Source organism: Triticum dicoccoides, chromosome 5A (genome assembly GCF_002162155.2).
Source record: "Triticum dicoccoides isolate Atlit2015 ecotype Zavitan chromosome 5A, WEW_v2.0, whole genome shotgun sequence".
NCBI lineage: Eukaryota > Viridiplantae > Streptophyta > Magnoliopsida > Poales > Poaceae > Triticum > Triticum dicoccoides.
The window spans coordinates 710007886-710019312 of NC_041388.1; positions in this window are offsets into that span (position 1 = coordinate 710007886).

Consider the following 11427-nt stretch of genomic DNA (forward strand, 5'->3'; position numbering starts at 1 on the left):
TTCTTCTTCCATGCTGACATGGGTGGTAAGCCACTGGTTCCTCTCTCTGCTCTCTCGGTTTGAAGTCAAGCTTGCTCCTGACAAAGGGTATGCCACTCATTTCACCGGTGTATTACCTCTGCTAGTGATGTTTCTTCTTTGCCCTTGCCTGATGCAAAAGAAAAGATCAATATCCTAATTAAACAGTGTAGCAATCATGCTCTTTGCATCGAATTGGCACCTTCCCATGTGAATATGTTGCCATATCAGATTGCCAAATGTACTCTTTATGCCCATGTAAGTTTATTCGGTGGTCTCGCCAAGTCGCTATTAGTAGTCCTATTGTTGGTTAGTAAACATAGTTATTTTCTTTAGCAAAAGAGCACATTTCATTATGCCTGCTTGCTGATTTGTGTACTTGATGTCATTGAATCCATCAATTAAACTTACCAGCACAATCTCGAGATAGAAATTTTCCAGTTGAATGTAAATTATGAAACATGAAGGTTAAAATACAATCCAGGAAGCCCAAGAATATTCTAATTTGATGCCTTCCGCCTCTTGCCGAAAAAGGCTTTCGCCCCGCTTTATATATAAAGCACCAACCGATCACAACTCAGATACAAACGCACGCCAGCACAACACACGCACGCACCCTAGGCAGGATACAAAGGCGCTAAGCGCAGCAACACTACCCCTAGTACTACAAGAGAACCCGGAGTCCTCAACCGTGAGCATGCCACCGCAAAGAGATGAAGCCGCCTATGACGAACCATGTGCTCCAAGGCGACGCCTTCAGGAAGGTTACGACACCAGAGCGCCGCCACCGCCCGACCCGAGGATCATAGTTTCCCTGGAGCAACACGACGGGCAATGAGAGCCGCGACGACGCCTTCAAGAAGGGAACGAGCTTCGCCGCCGTCGGTCCATCCGCGGATAGATCAGGTTTACACCCCGGCCAACACTCACCACCACCGAACGCCACACCCCGGCGACCACGCCGCCCACACGACCATGGCCACCGGGCAGCACCTAACCACGGGCTCTGCCCATGAGCACCGTGGGACCACCACCAGGGCCGCCACCCTGGCATCCCAGACCTTCACACCACCTCGCTCGAGACCCACCGCAACCCCAATCAAAGATACGGGCGAAAGGGCCGCCTTTCGCACCCCTGAGCTGCCCCCAACGTTGAAACCCAATAGGTCGGCCAAAACTGGCCTCCATTGACCCGTCTGGGGCACCAGACGCGAGACGAGCTCGGTCCTGCTGCCGGGCACGAGACGAGCATAGTCCTGTTGCCAGGCGCGAGAAGAGGTCGGTCCTGCTGTCGGGCGCGAGACAAGGTCGGTCCTGCTGCCGGGCGCGAGACGAGCGATGGACCATTGTCGGGGGAGGGTCGGACCTTAGACGAAGGTGGCAACTAGACGACGAGGAGGGAACCGAAGGTCGAAACGGGCCGCCTACAGACAAGCCGACGCCGGAGAGCCAGCCGCCGTCCCAGCCGGCCCGCCATGCCGATGCCGACACGACGAATGGCAGCCTCCACACAAGAGAGCCGACCCACCATTCCGCTGCCGCCCACAGCAGGAGCAACAACCATGCCAGGCCGCTGTCCCAACCCGCGCCGCTCGCCCACCAGACGTCGGCAAAGCGGACACACACCACCATCGCAGCACCAGCGCCACCGCGCCCTGGCCAGGTCCAGTCGGAGCCCCCCACGCCACCGGAGTAGACGGACCCCAGCTGCAGCGCTACCACCTAAACACGGCCGCCGGCCACCACTGCCACCGCCAATCACCACATCGACCAGATCTGGGCTGAGGGCCAGATCCGCCACCAGCACGATCCAGGGCGCCGGAACCCCACGGGCTGCACCGGAGAGGAAGGAGGCAGCACCGCCGGCCACCAGAACGCAAGGGGAGCGGAGGGAGCAGAGGCAGGGCCGGCCTGACGGCTGCCACCACCGAGCAGAGGAGGGACACCCCGCGACGGCCCCCATCTGCGTGCGGGATGGAGCAGCCCCGCCGCCGCCAGCGCCACGCGGTCTTAGGCCGGCGACGCCCCCGGCGGCGGCGAGGGAGGAGGGTGGGGCGAGGGGGGCAGGGGGAGGCGGCGCTAGGGTTCCTCTCGGGGGCGCCTCGGGGATGGAGGGAGAGGGAGATCCTTCCGCCTCTTACAAAATGACCAAATGAGCAGACATTCACTAATATTGATCAACAACAAGCATTGAACTATACTAGGCATTTCAGTTCGCTCAGGTATACTTCATTTTGTCCTGCTAGGCATTTAAGTTTGCTTGGGCATACTTCATTTGGTTGATTTGTTTCATCGAATGAAACTCGGATGAATTAAGCTTGTTCTGCATATGAACATATTAATAAACATCATTTGTTGTGGTAGGCAGCAGGGTTAAAAATACCTAGTAATTTTGGCATATCGTAGTCAAGTTTAGAAAACAGAGACAAAAAATTTCAGCTAAGCTTGATCTTTAGCTTTGAAACCAAGTTCCATTCACTTGATTCGAGTTGCTGTGAATGTATAAGCTTGTTTCTCATCTAGTTAAATTGTTTGCTCAACTAGTTTTTGTCTGATGTAGTGCCTTATTTTCTGTTTGCGCAGGAGGATGTACTAGTTACGTAGTTTGTCCAGCTTGTTTTTGTCTCTCAACTGAAGTTTGTTATCATACATTGGAATGAAAACTTGGTCCAACAACGTTGTCTTGCTTGATAATCAGGTATGAACACCTAGGACAGGTACGAGATGTGGGTGCACAAGAGGATCATCGGCCTTGTCGTTTCGCCGGTAGTCATCAAGCAGATCGCCATTGAGAGGCTGAGGTGACCATCGGTTACCAGTAGTCGTCGTGAAGGGAGCCAAGGACATGCAACTGTGGTGATGAACCGTCCTATTTGCAAGATCATGGACTTCCACAAAGAGAAGCATGACAATGTTGTCAAGCAGAAAGGGGCGCCTAAAAACCCAGGTATGCATGGTATATCTTTGATGAATTTGTGATCCCATCATTACTGAAGCTGAGTTAAAATCCTTATAGCATAAAATTGTGAACTGAATATCCCTTGGTTTGCATTCTTGCACTAAGAAACCTGATTGCCATTCAGTTAAAATGCTTAGAGAAGACCCACGTTGGTAATCCTGTTAGATCATTGGATGTGAACTAACAGTTCCTTGGTTTGCGTTAAGTAGCTCATTTATAGACGACTAGCAGTCTCAACTATACAAACTATCACTCTTGTCCTGATACTATATTTGTTTGAGTTGAGAAGCCTAGTTTTTAAACAACAATCAGTCTAAGCTACAGAGAATATCTTTTAAAAGACACAAATTACTCCCTTGTTTGTGCAAAAACAACGGTGTCTGGTTATGTTGTGAGCTATAAACATATAATGACAAGTACCATTATGTCTAGATCCTATTGCAAATAGCCAGAATTACACACTTTCTGCCATATTAAGGCACTTGGTTTTGTAACCAAGAGACCATTTGTGTTTCCAGCAAGATTGTACTGTTATGTAGGATGATTTCGACTTACTTTTGTGATCAGATTAGAACTATCTAATCGTGTCAAACCATTGGATTGTGAACTAACAGTTCCTTGGTCTGCATTAAGAAAACCTAGAGTTGAATGAGCCTGTTGATTCTGAGTTCACAGTTTCGATTAACACTAACTTAGTGTCTTCTTGTCCTGTTTGTTTGGATTTTCATGAATCCGAAAATTTATTTCTGCTAGACACCACTCGTTTTCTCTTCCATTCTTATGCATCTGAATATTAGTAACAAGGATTATGAGTTCTGTAGTTATGTTGCTACAAGAAAATTGTATTATAGGTGCTTTAACCAGCAGAAATCCAAATTCATTGAACAGTTGTGTGGTAGCGAAGGGAGGGAGGGGAAGGAGGTGAGCTTGGGTGGCGGCTAGGGTTTTGCTACCTGAGTCCCCCCTGGGAGCGACGCGGAGGGCGGGGGTGAAGGTTAGCTTTTGTTCATCAATAGTTCTATCCTGCATTGGAGTACAATTTGTGTTGCAACCCAGTTCATCACTTCTCCATAGAATCAAAAGAGGTTTAAAAACTAGCATGCTGATCAGGATGGATGAGGTCTTCGCCCATAATGAAGTTGTTGTACTTTGGCAATGTGCCGAGCAAATAATCTTTCCATATGATTCTTCTGATATTCAAAGTCGAGCATTTTTTTAAAGTGAGGTTCAGTCGGTCACAAATCAGTTACCAGTTTACATGCTTCTTCCACTGAAGTTTGTTATTGTAAATTTTAAAAACTTGGTCTAACAACGGTATCTTGCTAGTCAGGTAGCAACACCTGCGGCAGATTTGAGATGCGGGTGCACAAGAGGGTCATCGGCCTCATGAGCTCCCTGAATAGCATCAATCAGACCACCATTGAGAGGTTGAGGTGACCATCAGCGACTAGTAGTCGTCATGCGGGGAACCCAGGACATGCAGCTGTTAGTAATGGGACCTTTTAGGATGCGAACAAAGGTGGTCGACACCACCACCAGGAAGTCCCCCCTGTAGCGCAGACAAGGTGACCTCCCTCGCCTTTGGTCGATCACATTTACTTGGTTGATCCCTACCAATATTGTGTCGTATATCTTTGGTGATTTTGTCGTCCCATCACTACTGAAGCTGAGTTGAAATGCTTATAACAAGGCCACGTTTGTAATTGTGTTAGATCATAGAATTATGAACTGAATGTTCCATGGTTTCATTCTTGCCTCAAGAAACATGATTGCAGTTCAGTTGAAATGCTTAGAGAAGACCCCTGTTCGCATGCGTCAGAACAGGATTGTGAACTAACAGTTCCCTGGTTTGCTCTAAGAAGCCCATTTGTAGGTTTCGTAATATTGTGTATGATCTAGTTATGGATTAAGTTCATGACCATACGCTGATAAGGGTATGGAAAATCGGATCGTGTTTCTTCGAGAAGAATCATCTGTCTTAGAAAAGACCCATTTTCGTAATCATGTCAGATCATTTGATTGTGAACTATAGTTCATTGGTTTGTGTTAAGAAGCCCATTTGTTAAACAATGGCTGGTCTTAGCTAATGATAGTATCTTGGCTTTCATTTAGAAGCTTGTTTGTTAAAGAACAATCAATCTTAGCTACAGGACCTACCAGTCGTTGTATTGACAGTATCTTTTAAAAAACACTAATAACTCTTCCATTTGTACAAAAACAACATCTCGTATGTTGTGAGCTATGGACTTAATGATTCTCATATCAGTAGGATATGCACAAGATGTTGCAAATGCTCAGAATTAAACTTCCTGAATTCTGCCATATTAAGGCACTTGGTTGTGTAACCAAGAGCCCACTTGTGGTTCCAGTAATATTTTATTGTTATGTAGGATGGTTTTGACTTACTATTGTGTCCAGATTAGCACCATGTAATCATGTCAAACCATTGGATTGTTAACTAAAATTTTCCTGCACTACTAGGGAAAAGCCTAGCAGTAGTGCGGCGCTACAACTAAAGGTTAGCGGTAGCGTGTGCTGACACGTGCTACTGCTATATGTACTTAGTAGTAGCGCATGTTGGAACCGGCGCTACTGGTAATTACTAGTAGCGCGTCTCAGAGCCGCGCTACTACTATTCGGTATTCTATTTTTTTATTTTATGTCGTTATTCATACACCTTTATACAAGTTTTCATACAATAGCAATTTAGAGATTGTTTTTACATCATGATGAGTTATTAGGATCACTTAGGATCCATCCACTTGAAACTAATCCGCGGTTCTTTCACCAATGATATAATAACTCATCATCATGATCATCATCATATTAATATAAAAACTCTTACATCATATCATCACCACCAACGCTGGCTAATAATCATCATAGTCATTACCACTATTTAATCATCATAGTCATAGTGTAGCTATCTAATCACCACCAACACTAGCTAGCTAATAATAATCATCATAGTCATTACCACCAACACTAGCTATTTAATCATCATAGTCATAGTGTAGCACATCATCTTCAAACTTATTATAGGTAGCTAATCATTCCTACTGCTCTCTCTTAGGTAAAATAGCATAGAACGTGTGTAGCACTCCTGCTTCATCATATTGCAGCATGCAGATGAACCCGTCTCCTAATCGTGGACTGCGCTTCGGATTGCTGCCCCTAGTACTTCTCTGCGATCATTCACGATTCTGCTCCAGTCTTTCACTATTAAGCATTCCTCAGATTTAGAAATCCTGAATGCACTCATGTGCAATGTAGAATGTCTTGCTCGTAAGCTAATCATTATCATGCGACATTTAGTCTCGATCAAATGAGGCATAACTATCATCGGGAGTCCCTGTTGAAGAACATCGTACAGTAACATACTTAGCAATGAAGTTTAGCTTAAAAAATAATGTATGCAAAAGATGCATTGAGGACAAATAGTAAAAATCTTAACATCTTTCCTAAATAGATGTGACCGTAGTTCAATACGAACACTATTGGTCGCATGTTTTGAGTACTCAGATTTTTAAGTCCAGGAAAATTATTTGTCTTGACACCATCAAGATCCTGAAGCCATGAAACATAATGACTTATGCCCTCGCAGTTTAGTTCATCCCCGACACAATGGACGGTCATGTCTAACAAGCGACAGACATGTTTGCTTGAATGGAAATAAGCTGTCAATAGAAATTAGTTGTCAACTATTTTTGAATAAACAATATTGAAGACATAAATATGATTGAGAAACTCACATAATGGTAGAACTGGAGGCGTCTGCACATCGACCCAGATGTCTCTATTACCTTCAATATCATCTTCCAGACGAATATCAAAGGCGATAACCATATCAGGATAAATGCATAAGCCTTGCATAGTGCTTGCCAAGTTTTGCATTCAAAATAGGTGTATGTGTCTGTATTGTATAATTTTGCGTCGAAAGTATAACCATGCTCGGTCTTTAAGTAAATTCTATTTACCTTCATAGTTTTCATAGGACTGAAACCTATCTTATCCAAGACAAAAACTCTTGCATGGCAGGGGATATGCCAGTAGAATAGTAAAAAAAATATAAGTTGAAGCAAATGAAGCAGAAATCATGCTTAATTACGAAAAAGGACTTGTTGTTGTAACTTACTATATCCACTAACAAGTTCTCGTCCAGCTTGATGCTGAAGCGCCAATAATCAACTAGCAAGATTCTGTCGCACAGGCCGCGCTCGTCATCATAGTATTGGCAAATACCGAAATCCTTTTCGTCGTCAGACATTTCCTATGTTCATAGTTGAAACATTAATTGAAAATTGATCGAAGGCAACTACCAGGAAACTCAACACACAAATTTGGGGCACTCAATAGTTCCTATATATTCTAGCACAAGTTATGCTTAGATTCACGAAAAAATCCGGCATGACCTTTGGTAAAATAGGACATATCGATCGCCTGAAATTTGCCGGAACGGAAATGAATTAACACTCCGGCAAAACATAGGCCACTCGGATTTTCCCAGCGATACAAAGATGTTCATACACATACAATGATGCTTAAACTTGTCCGGTAAGGCCTTCCGTACCCGTTTTTTTGTCCTACAGCCCGAGCAGATGCACAAGACCTCGTCCAATGTTGTGTAGGATGAAAGATTTTCGCCAATCAAAGCCATATGCCACCTACCGCCCTACAAACAATCCCCATTACTTGGCCTTTTGCGGTCTGGGGGCTTGACATGGTCGGACCCCTTTAAAGGGAGAAGCCATAAGAAAAAATACCTGCTGGTCATGGTGGATAAATTCACTAAGTGGATAGAGGCTAAACTAGTTAAAACGGTCGAAGCCGGACCAGTGATAGATTTCATATCTGGTGTCGTACACCGTTATGGTATCCCACACAGCATCATTACCGATAACGCTCTAACTTCACAGCCGACGAGGTAAAAACTTGGTGTGTGTTAATCTGGGCATCAAGCTCGATTATGCCTTCGTCTTTGAACCTCAAACAAAACGGTCAAGTCGAACGGGCTAATGGCTTGATAAGGAGTGGCATTAAACCCATACTAGTGTGATCCTTAAAGGAGTCAGATAAACACTGGGTTGAGGAGCTCGACTCCGTACTCTGGGGGCTGCGGACCACGCCCAACCGCACTTCGGTATTGCCCGTCGATATTATTCATGACTCACCTCGAGTACGCATGTACGAAGAGAGAGAGGTCGAGCTCGATCGTCAAGATGACTTAGACGGCCTGGAGGAGCAGCGCGATGTCGCAAAAGCTCGTTCAGCATTCTACCAACAACAAGCTTGAAGATACCAATGCAGAGAATTGCGGGCCAAGACTTATAATGTCGGTGAACTCGTTCTATGCCTACGAGAGAAGAAAAAGGAAAAGCTCAAACCCAAATGGGAGGGTCCCTTCATTATAGATGAAGTTCTCACTGGAGGACCCTATCGCCATCGTAATACATCGGGCAATCGCCTAGAGCCAAACCCATGGAACGCTGCCAGACTCTGAAGATTCTACGCCTAAGTCCGGAATCATTGTTCATTACCTTTTTCCTCTTTTCTCTCTTTCTTCTTTTCGTTTTTATACGACTTCTAGCCCGTGTTCGGATAAACCGCACACTTAAGGGGTATACACCCTTAAATGTACATACCTGGGGACTTCTAGTCACAGAAGCTTATTATTATTTATTGAGCATCAAGCTCACCGTATATGTGTCGTCTTCTCATATGTCTTTTCTTCGTCATTATACGCACCTTTATGACTTAAGTTTTTGCCAAGCTGGGTTGTCTGGCTCCTGTGCTTATGCCCTACGTTGCCGCTTGTTCGGCTAGGGCATAAAGGGAGAACCTCTGCGATTGTTACAGTCGGGTTATCCGAGCGTGTACCTCAGATGTGTGAAGCCGAAAGTTAGCGTTCTTAAGGGAATAATAGGTCGGCGGACAAAAGATGAACTGCCCTCATTGCGATACAAGTCCCCAAAATACAATGTGTAGTGTGATTTTTAGCATCACAGCTCATGCACAACAACGCATGCTGGCCCAGGGAGATGAACCCTTAACGGAACTATTCTCTCTGGAAGATGTTTCTTACGATCAAATGTAATATAACATAACTCATCGAATACAACTTGTCTATTCAAGCAACTATGACCGGACTGCCCGGTTTCCAAACATACTTCAGGGTTTACCGCCGGTACAGTATTCAGAAACACTCCAAACTTTGGATTTTGGAGGTTAAAGAGGAAGGTCTACCATGACAATCGTTTTATAATTCGGCTGGAGTTACGTTTGTCGATAGAAGTACATTACTACTTGGACTCGAAAACTTCCTCTTCCTTTAGACCATCTAATAAGTTTTCTAGCTTACAATCCTGTTGCGAAAACTTGGCGGCTATCCTTACTTGGTCATATACTAAGCTAACAGGAATTTCCTGTCCATCTGGTCCCCGAGGCCTGACCCGGGCCATATGATTTGGATCAAGTCTGGTGTACCGTGTTTTCACCGTGGCCCAGGCCTCTCGTGCGCCTTCTCGGCATGCGGATATCTTCCATAGTTCAAAATGGCGAAGAGCTCCCTTGAATAAATTCACGTGTTCCTCCATACTTCCTGGAGGAGACTCGGTCGGCCATAAAGCTTTAGCAATGTTCCTCATTGCCTTCCATGCTCGCTCATGCACTTTGGGCAACTCTTGTAGCAGATCGCCTTGAAATCCGGACACCTCTCCTTCGGGCCGCCCAGTCAGCACACCTATAGAAATAAAGTTGTTCAAACTTCCCATTAGGGGACTATATGGAAGTGAGGTTAAAAAGCATACCGAATATGCCTCCTTTCAGCTTTCTTTTCTCTTTCAAGGCATCCGTCAGTTGGGCTCAAATGTCCTTCAGCTCCTCTGCCTGCTTGATGTTGGCATCTTGCAGCTTGGTCTTCTCATCCCTGGTCCGCGTTAGTATACGCTGACCAGCGGCCTCTTGCCTTTCGGCATGTTGTTTATCCGCTTGCGCGGCCTTCAGTCTCTCTTCCAGCTGATTAGGCGATCCTTCCGTCGTGAATACATTAGTGTTTCTTTCAAAAAAACATGGATTGCACATGATTATATTTTTCGGACAGTAGCGGACATTACCAATCGGTGCCTCCTTGGACTTTGCCAGTTCGGCAGTGACAGCAGTTAGCTGGGTCCGGCATTTTTCCAGCTCCTGAGACAACATGTTGTTCTTCTTCGTGAGTACCTGATTATGCAACGATCCTTAATCAGTTGCGTCAACTGCTTTAAGTCTCGGGGGCTACTGACACACGATCTTACCCACATATCCTTTGAATGCTGGTGAGTGGCTCCAGCGAGCCCATCCCGAGCAGCTCGGATATAGGCATCCGCTGAGCTGAAGGCATTAAATGCCTCTTCGGTGAAAGTTGGGTCGCGCATAGCTGCCCTCCAGTGCTGATGGTTCATCGCACTCTCCACTTCGGAGTTGGTAATGGATACATCATCCGAATCCTCAGGGAGAGGACAACCCGGCATTTCACCGGTATCAACCCTAGCCCTTGGAACAGGGTGATGCATGACCAGCAATGCCTCCGGATACAGTCCGGCGTATGCTTTTCCTAAAAAATGTGGCACAACGGAAAACGTCACAATTCGGTATATCTTCCAAGGGCATATTAAGAACCATACCTTTTTGGTGAAGGTGGGGGATCAGCAGTATCGCCATCCGCCTTTCTTTTTGAAGATCCGCCCTGCACAGGCGTCGCCTTCTTAAGGGACGTTTCTGATGCGGCGTGGCAAGACGAGCGCCTCCCCTTTGGACCACGAGACAGTGCGGTGGGTGAGGCGCGATGAGAAAACTCTTTTGGAGGAGACGTCCCCTGGGTACTTACGTGGGAGGAGGGGAGAAGGCCGGGATAATCGGCTATGATGGCCACTTTTCTGCCGTCGTAGCTCGCCTGATAAAAGACCCCCTCCTTGAGCTCTATGAATATATCCGGATCCTCTTCAAATCCGGGATCCAGGTCCCGAACATGGTCCTCTGGCTACGGGAGAGGGCTATAGATCCCTGCGACAAGCTTCCTCCATTCTTGTTAAACATAGTCAAATTAAGTTCAATTAGGTGCGACTCAGGAAGAGGATTGAGTAAGGTTACGAAGCGAAAGCTCACCCAGCTAGGGGGGTTGTACATGGCAAGGCCCTCTCGGCACTTAAGGCGAGTAAAATCATCTTTCTCCCCTTTATAAAGATCAGCCAACATGGCGGCAAAGTTGTCCAGACCCTTGCGCCCGCAGCGTGATGCATCATCTTCCCCATTGTAATGCCACATGGGGAGTCCTCTGGATTGGAGTGGCTGAACGCCTCGCGTTATTGAAATCGACATTACCTCAATTATGGATAGTCCGGATTGGGCGAGTATATTTGCTCATTAGCTTCTTAATCTCCGCACTGTCCTCCTCTTCGATGCTCTGGGGACGC